The sequence below is a fragment of the Solanum pennellii genome, chromosome 1 (genome assembly GCF_001406875.1).
Source record: "Solanum pennellii chromosome 1, SPENNV200".
Taxonomy (NCBI): Eukaryota; Viridiplantae; Streptophyta; class Magnoliopsida; order Solanales; family Solanaceae; genus Solanum; species Solanum pennellii.
The window spans coordinates 12,565,138-12,574,898 of NC_028637.1; the positions used below are offsets into that span (position 1 = coordinate 12,565,138).

Below are 9,761 nucleotides of genomic sequence, written 5' to 3' on the forward strand. Positions count from 1 at the left end.
AACTGTGGCAACGAAACAAAAACAACTCAAAGTAAAGAGATTCAGGGATTTAACAAAGGAAAACTATGAAATTTCAAACATATAAAAGAGCGAGGCTATTACATTTTGCGGAGCAGCAAATGGGACAAAACGAACTGAACAACGAAATTTACACACCACAACAACAAGAACTTTGACAGACTTCAGGGAACTCATGCAAGGGAATTTCAACGAAAGCTCATATGAAGCTAGTTAATTTCTTCCAACTTTTCATCCTATTCGTCTACCAGCCAAATCCAACCTTAATATTGAAGTAGAAGGAAGCTTAAATATAGGAAATTTTCGGGTTGATTTGGGTGTGGGGGGGTTGGGACAGGTGAGATTTGGATGAAATTTTCGAATATCTCCTTTGGATAAGTTGAGGGAAGCTCCAATCGCAAACCAGTAACTCTGCTCACTCGCGCGTGTCCATCTCGTTCAAGAATGCTAGAGAGTCATTTGACGCCCCAATCTCCTCGCTTGTTCACCCTTGACTTCTTATTGGACGGCTCTCCACTCGAGTCCCTTAGAAATTGATAGCGCCTAACTCCTTCTCAAAATATACATTGAACTTAGAACCCTTATACTTTCAAATTGATTTATATCTGTTTATATCCTTTTGAAAACTTATGTTTTTTCCTTGATTTTTATTAAAAAATTAAGTGGCGACTCTATTTCTTTTAGAAATTTGATTTATCTTAAATCATAAGTTTAAGCAATTTTCAGAAAATCTTGTCATTTTTTTAGTAAAACGAAAATGGCGACTCTGCTAGGGACAAGGACGAAGTACAGGGTTGGGGCGGATCGATCTTGTGTTGTATTGTATTGTTTGTTGTTTTAGTCTGCTGGAAATTGAGTATAGTGGGTTTCTAATGGATATTAAATTGTTGTTTTATGGTGCAAATAGTTGGGCCTCAACTGTGAGCTGATTTTACTCTCATAGTTCAGTCAAAATCTTGACAGAAAAAAGCTTATGAGTTGAGTCAAAAATTGTCTAGAATTGATTTAAAACTTGGCTACTTGATTATGATTATAGCCATTGGAAATTACAAAACATAGCCGAATCGAATTAATTGATAAATTCAACTAAAAGTTAAATAAAATGAATTGAGGAAAATCAATTAACAAGTTTCTTAATCTTAACAAAAAATAAAATAATTAACTTGATTATAAGGTAATTAACCTAAAATATAGACTATTGAATAGTTAAACTAATTGACAAAATATTTAATTAAAATCAAATCTCTTTAGGCGATTTCCAAATATTTATCAAATATACTAATTACATAAATAAAAAAAATTCATTACAAATTATAAGAGCGACCAAAATTACCTCAAATACTTAAAAAATATTTTGAATATTATAAAAATTAATTATTTCAACTCGTTTGGAATTTAAGAAGCTTAATGATAAATTATTATTGTGGAGGGCCAAAATTGGGTGTAAACAGTCTTGATAATATCCAAATTGTCGACTGAATTATTGAGGGATATAAGGCTCCATAATTAGTTCATCATCTAATCTCAAAGTGACAAACCTTAATCGATGGCCTATAAGGAAATCGCTCCAGGAAGTGGACAATTTTCCAGTATCATCAGTATGCAACTCTTTTACTTGTAGCATAGTCAGATTGTGGAGGTTATGCACATTTACTTGTTGAAATAACTTGCGAGCATCAACAAGGTCAAAATATTTTGCCATCTTTTCTCTAGAAATCTACCACATTTGCACACCTCGTTGAGGGCAAGTAACACGGAACTAGGTCTCAAAATACTCATTTGTTCATTCATATATATAATGGAGAGGAAGTAATGTTTTGAAAGTACCCAAGTTTGAAGAAGTGGATATATCCCTGAAACCGCGATAGATGTTTACTAGGACCAGAGCAGCCAAAGAAAATATTTCTCTATGAGTCATCAAGCTTGAAACTTTGAAGACACTAGCATGAATACAATCAACTTTCTTGTTAGGTAGAGCTAACTTGCAAAGCCAACATGCGAGAAAAGCCGCCAAATATTTCGCATCTCTGAATGATTCTTCTACGCCTAGCTCAACAAAAGAAGAATTATCTTCTTCGGTTCGAGGCAAAAAGCTCACGTCAATATCTCCGGAAGGGTCATGGTTCATCCTTGGTTTTGTAGGATTATTAGACGTCCTTGGTAAAGGCTCCACATATTTTCTCGGCCCCTTAAGTCAAAACTTTGTCCATTCTCAAAAGGAGATTTCGTCGGTGGCACCTTAAGTAAACAAGAAGGAGCAGCCTCTTGGGAGAAAAAACTTCACTTGATCTACATGTGTCAACTCCTTAGCCGAAGGTATAACTTCATCATAAAAGGAGCCATGATCAGGAAGACCTCCAATAGTTCTCAAATCCCATGAAGAAACAAATAACTCTCCTACTAAGGTGGAGATTGTATTTGTGGATTTACGCTAATTCTCGCAAAAGGCCTGGAGAACGTTTTCGTTGTGGCCGTATATGAACATTGAAGAAAATATAGCATCATACGTATTGATGTTATCCAAAGTCTTCTTGCAACGGGAAAGGACAGTCTTTACCCACTCCCAATAGCCAGACGTATAGCGAACCTCACAAAACCCAGATTTCAAGCCAAGGTTATGGTGCATCTCAGTCACTAAAGTCCATTGTATCTGCTGGGAATAAAGATTGCACAACGTGGCCCTAAAAAAAAGATCTGACCATTAGAAATAAGTTCAACCTTGAAAATTTAAACTGTTGAAATCGACAAGTAATTTGGCTACATAAATTTTATATGTCGTAGTTTCATGTTTTTAATTTCGAAAAATTTTGATTTTTCTACAGTTAGAAATAAATTTTACACTACGGATGCGCAAATCTGCCAATCAGAGACGGGTTCAAACTTGAAGATCAAAACTGTAGCAATTGAAAAATGATTTGGATACAAATATTTTATATGACATAGTTCCATGTTTCTAGTTTCAGAATAACCAAACGACTTGCAATTTTGATTTTTCAACAGTTAGAAATGAATTTTATACCACGGACGCGTAAATCTGTCAATCAGAAATGAGTTCAACATTGAAGATAAAAACTGTAGCAATGAAATGAAAGTTTGGATGCAATCTTTTTTCTACGTTATAGCCCCGTGTTCCTAGTTTCAAAAAAAATCAAATGGCTTGCAATTTCTATTTTTCTATAATTAAATATGGATTTTACACTACAAGCGCACAAATCTCAATCATCAAAACGGGTATTGCCAAAACAAAATTCTAAGTTACCTGAGAAAGTAGCAAGATACCTTCACTTGAAGTTTCTTTCGAGATATGAAGGAGGCTACGTCTATCGATTTGATAAAAGAACAAGCGACGTCGCAACTTAAGAGTTCAATACACTTGGTTAGCTTTTTTTTTTGCAGTATTTAGAATTTTGTGTGATGAAATTCTTTATTCATTGGAGGGGATTATATAGGGATTCTTGTGAAAGATTTCTAATCCTTCCACAAGATATAATAAGATGAATTTTGAAAATGAAAATTTGTTTTGTATTGAGATATTTCATGTCCATTTTGAAGCGACGCTAATATGGAAGGAGGAAACAAAGAGTTAATGAAAAAAAATTATCTTCATTTACTTAGATAAAGGAAAGTTAGTATTCTTTTTATTTGATTCAAAATCTAATCTGCAATCTTCTTGTTTATTTTCTCACATCTTGCAAGGAAGTTTAGACAAAAACAATGTTACTACTCACTAGACTCGTCTATTTGAAATTAATATAGATGGTTTACGTGGCTCGATCAAAAATGTTTTTTTAAAGAGATCACTACAAGCAAATTATTGTGGTGGTCTAGTTAGAATACGACGACGAGAAACAAACACTCTTGAAATCTCAACAATGCAGACTTTAACTCTAGTCATCAAATTCAGAAAGCCTACACGTAGAAAAGGCTCGAGAAAAAATGAATACACATTCATGAAGACTTCAACTTTTGTCGTTAGATTCGGCAAGCCTACACATTGACAAGTCTTAAAAAATGAGAACACATTCATGAATACTTCAAGTCTTGTCGCCAAACTTCGTCAAGCCTAAACGTCGAGAAGTGTCGAAGTAAGGGGAATTCGTAGATTTGGAATTCGTAGATTTAAAAACTGTATTGGATCAAATTCATAAAAAAATTGAATTAAAATACATGTTTATTGGGCTGAATGATTAATTTGGATTTTACAAATAAATACATCCATCTTATTAAATTCAAATCCAAGGTCCATTTCACCATGAACCTTAACCCACGCCACGTGCCACAATGACTAGGAATCTGAGACCAACAAGGTGACGTCACGTGTCCAAATGAGGTGGTAGTCCCTGTCAAATGCAAGAACCAACCACAATCTGCCAAGTGTCAAAATGACATACTTTTGTCAATCACAAGCACCATTGTCCACCCCCTACAACTATAAATAGGGGATGTACATGACATCCTAGGAAGATCAAGGAAATCCTAAAATAAGCATTCCGCAATTGGAGAATACTATGTCATCAACTACATAGCTCTTTGAAGGAGTGATCAACGGAGTTCTTCCCGGAGATCAAATTAAAACAATGAAGTACTTTCCGACGTCCCGGAGTCGATTACATCTCAAAGAGGTCTATATCATCCAACAATTCGATAAGTACGCTATTGAAGGATCTCGAATCGCGGAGAAACTTAGGAGAGAGAATTAAGAGAATAACGGAATTGTACTCACAATGATTCATTAATAAAATCACATTTTTCTTTTATTTATTTTGTTTACAGTCGATTTTCAGCCCTTACAAAAATTTATTGCGAACACATTCGTTGATATCTTAAGAAGCACTTGTCGAATGTCTTTTTTTAAAAACATGTTCACAAAATAGTTGTAGACTTACCCTTTTCAAAAATATCGAGAATATTTGCCAAAAAATTCATACACTTATCAATGGTGGGATCACCTACCGCATGAGATGTAACAATACATTTGTTAGACATCAACTATACTTAAGAGTGTATATCTTCTTTCATTGATGCAGGTGTAGATTTTGTCTTACTTTTTCTCATTTGATTACTAGTTCCAATACCATCAGTTAAAATAGGTCTTTTTAATGATGGTTTAGGAAAAATAGTAAAATTTATATCTTGTGGATCATCACCCCCTTCATTATTAGTATTAATGAAGTGCTTCATATCATCATTATCAATATCATTTGATATTTCTTCGTCAAAATCTACCTCAGTTTCAAAAAATTGGGATTGATTTGAGGCACATTCTTTTTTTCCCATAGCAACAATATCAAAAATAATGCATCATAGTGAAATCATATGAGTGAAAGATCCTTATTCCTAAATTTTCTATACCTAACATCCTCCTGTAATAAAAGACTAAACAAAAAATTTAAATAAGTAAAAGTGTAACGATAAAAGAAATAAAAAGACATAAAACAATGTGAGAAATGTACCTTAATTTTTCGCTTCCACCAGTCACCATCTATCATAATTATTTTTTTGGTGGCATCCCATCCTATACATGTATATCCTCTCATCAATTACTTAAAAATATTCCACTCAGCTTTATGTCATTCCAATATTTTTCATTTTGTTCTTTATAGCGTCTTCTAAAGATGAGAATTGATAAGAAATTGAAAATAACTACTTCCATAATTTTATATAGATGACAAATATATACTACACACAATCAAATTATAAATACATAACCAAAAAAACACAAAATACACAAAACATAAAATACACAAAATGAAATCAGCTGCAGAAGACGCACAAAAAATACATAATTTAAAAAACAAAAATCGAAAGATAATCAAGAAAACTTAAAGTTCACGCTGATTTGGTTTTCCTACATTTGATATTATCGCTATCAATCGAGAGAAAAGGAAGAAAGCTAATGGAAAGTAATCGAAAGATAACTTACTTCAAGCTTTAAATCTTCACCCTTCAAATTTGGAGAAAAGAAAGAAGAAGCTCAGCAGGCGAACTACGTGAAAAAGAAAATTGAGGAAAGAGATGTTAGGGTTAATTCAATATGGACAATTTGGAAATTGTATAAAAGAATTAAGGGCAAAAAGATAATATACTTGGTCAGCATAAAATGACCTTTAAATTAAAAAAAAAAATAAGTACCCCTCACTCTACTTTTAACTTTTGGCTTAAATAAGTCACTTTTGACATAAAATAAGTCACTTTGATAATTGTCAAATACTCTAATAAGTCAAAAACTTACTTTTAAGTCAGTTTGACAACATTAAAAGCCCATACAAACAGGCAGTTAGTTATTTTATAGTTGGCAACAACTGAAATTTTAGCTTAGACAATCACATTCTATAAATAACTTTTTGGTTTGTATTGAGGACTTGTTAACTATTCTCATATATTAAAAATAAAGAAAAGCTTCCACAAAATGTATCGAATCTTCTTTTTCTCCAAACATTCTCAATACTCTACAATGGTGATCAGCCAATGCATGACATGATTCACCAAAGTTGTCATGGTTTGGTATCAGAGCGGGAATTGCTTAGATCTAGTGTTTCTATTTCAAATCGTAAGGATATTAAGAGATCTGTATTAATAGCAGTTGCATACTATTTGCATGGTGTTGACACTCAATTTTGGACCTCCGGAATATAAATCAATCATCGTGCTTCTTCAATTTCAAACGATTTAAAATAATTAGTTTTTTAAATTTCAAAAAATAAAATAAATATAATTTGTAAGTTATCTTAAGTAGTTTCGTCAGGTTTGATAATTCATAAATAATATATAGGTCTTATATAATTATATATATAATTATTATATTTTTAAAATATCTTAAAATATTCTCAAAAAGATTCTAATTTCAGTTAAATATTTGGTTCGTTATTTTAGTTACATAATAGTTATAATCTAAAATTATTTAGTTTATAATTAAGTTAATTATTTTATTTCGTTGACATTAAGAAGCTCATCAATTAATATTAACTAATATACGTAACTGCGCGTTGCGCGAATATTTTAAAAAATATAATGTTTTTAAATTTATGAATAGCTAAATATAAATTATTATTAAGTAACAAAAGTGCATATATAATCATATATATATAATATTTTAGTTTTTCATATACAAATAATGCTAACAAAATTTTAACGTAATTTATATGTAATAAGGATATGTTCATAAAAGACTCTAAACACTATTCTAACAACTGCTCCGTCTTCTAATATGATGAAGATTAATAACATATGTGGCATGTGTTAATTGATATATTTTTTCTAATTAATTAAATTTTAATTTCATAAATCAATCTAAAACCTAGTATTTAAACTATTAACGCTATTTTTAGCTAAAATCAAAATATAATAAACAAAGCATGTTGCAATCTCTTTTTAGTACACTCTTCTCTCGTTGTATCATAAAAAATTAATTAAAATGTTTTTCATTTACTCAAATATAATTTCATAAAATTGAAATGTACAAAATAATGAATTTAAATGATCGATTAAAAAATACTATAATCAAATTAATATACCACATAAAAATAAATTATTTGTTGAGCAAAACAAAAATTGAAAGATGAAAAAAAAAGATCGTCTTCTATTCTTTGATTTACTATAAGTCTCTTCTTTTATATGATAATACAATAATATCAATGATAAAAAAAATGTTTTTGAAAATAAAAGTATAAAATAGCACTTTGCAAATCATTATTCATTTTATGAAAATTTTCTGAATATATAAGGTTGCTAAAGAAATAGAAACTACACCACAAATTTAAATTTTGTTGTTTAACTATTCCTTTATTAATGTTTTATTTTCCTTCTTTTAATTATTTTTTAAAATTATTTTGTATCATGACATTGTTTAATTTATTTTGCAATAAAATAGTGACGCGGTAAGATTTTACAATTTTATTTTCTACAAGTAGATTAAAAAAATTCTTCATCCAAAGAGAGTTGATTTCTTTTAATAATATAATATAGAAAATGTACTTAAAATTATAATTAAATAGATAAACTATCTATAATTATAAAATATCACAATTTTTTTAAAAAAGAAGCAGCAAAAGAGTCAATTAAACAAAACATAAAAATCTAGAAACTATTTTTTAATAAAATATCAATTTATTACTTAATTCTATTATATGTAAAAAAGGGATAATGCACAAGTACCTACTATGACCAAAATTTCAGAGACACACTTTAACTAAACTAAGGTCCTATTACCTTCTGAACTTATTTTTTTATAATTTTGTGCACCTTTTTAACTTACGTGGCATTCAAATATCTCTCACGCGCCTCAATTGCGTGGAGTCACGAAATATGCCACGTAAGACAAAAGATGTATAAAATTACAAAAAAAATAAGTTCAGGGGTAATAGAACCTTAATTTAATTAAGGTGTGTCTCTGAAATTTCGCTTATAATCTAAGAAGGTACTTGTGTATTTTTTTCTTTAAAAATTTGATAATAATGCTGACACGTGGCACTTGTTCTTCTCCTTTTATATAGAAAGATATTATCTATAAAATTGGTAAGGATAAAATTCAAAAGTTATAACCATTTGTAACCACTTTATGTTTTAACTATCACAATAAATTCTAACATATCTTTTTAAATGGTAACTTGTTCTTTAAAGAAAAACAAAACTGTTTTTACTATTCTTAAAACTCTTAGTATCTTTTGGATATGGAACTTTTTAAGATTAATTTCTTAGAATTTGATATTTGCAACAATTGTAGGTTTTTTCACACGATTGATTATTTTAAAATAGTAAAATGTTTTTGTATGATTTATGTAATTTTAATTATAAAAAATTCAAACAATCATATAGTCAAATATATCTCTTAATTAGTATATATTTAATTTGAAAATTATAATTAATTTAGAAGTTAATCAATTCAAACGATTTAGGTATTTAATAATAATAATTAATTATTATTAATTTTACCAATTACTTATTTGAAAAAATAAAAGTTCAATAAATATAATAAATAAATAATGTGATACAATTAGTTTGTTAGAATTATTTTAGTTAATTTTAGTTTCAAATTGAAAATCAGATATCTCATTGTTATGTGCTCCTAAAAATTTAGCACCACTATCAAATTACTTAAACAATTAAAAATTGAGAAAAAATCAATATTTTTCTTAAGGTAAAAAAATTTTAAGACTGTTTTCGATTTACGTTTTTCTAATATTTCATTTTTTAAATTGTCATTTATTGTTTAATCTATTTACTAATTTTGTAGTGCATACTCATAAGACTTTTTTCTCCTATTTATTACAAAAATAGGATCCCTAACGTACTTACCAAAATTTTAAATTTTCTTTTTTTATTATTATTTTTATTTCAAAATAGTAAATTTCAATTTCAAATTCAAATTCAAAGAATAGTAACCAATTTTTAGTTTTAGGAAAAACAGAATTTTTTAAAAATCACTTCTTGTTTATTTGTAAAAACTACTTTAAAATTATTTTAAAAAATAAATAACAATATTTTACTATTTAATGAAATGATTTTTAAAAAATTAGAAATTTATTATTCATCATGATCTTCATTTCTTTTTTGCTGTAAATAAGGAGGTTGTAAAAAGATAGTTAAATTTTTTTAAAAAAAAAAAACTCATCACACACGTTATATCACCATATGTTTAGTCTTAAAACTTATTTATCGTTTGATTGTAAAAAAATATATAAAAATCATTTGAAAAATAAAATTAGTAATTTTATGATATATATATATATATATATATATATATA

The 9,761-nt window shown here is 28.9% G+C and overlaps 1 pseudogene; it reads right to left on the reverse strand.

The window, feature by feature from the left end:
• Positions 1-4,798: 4,798 nt before the first annotated feature.
• LOC107017674 overlaps positions 4,799-9,761 on the reverse strand; it is a 14,042-nt pseudogene continuing 9,079 nt past the window's right edge.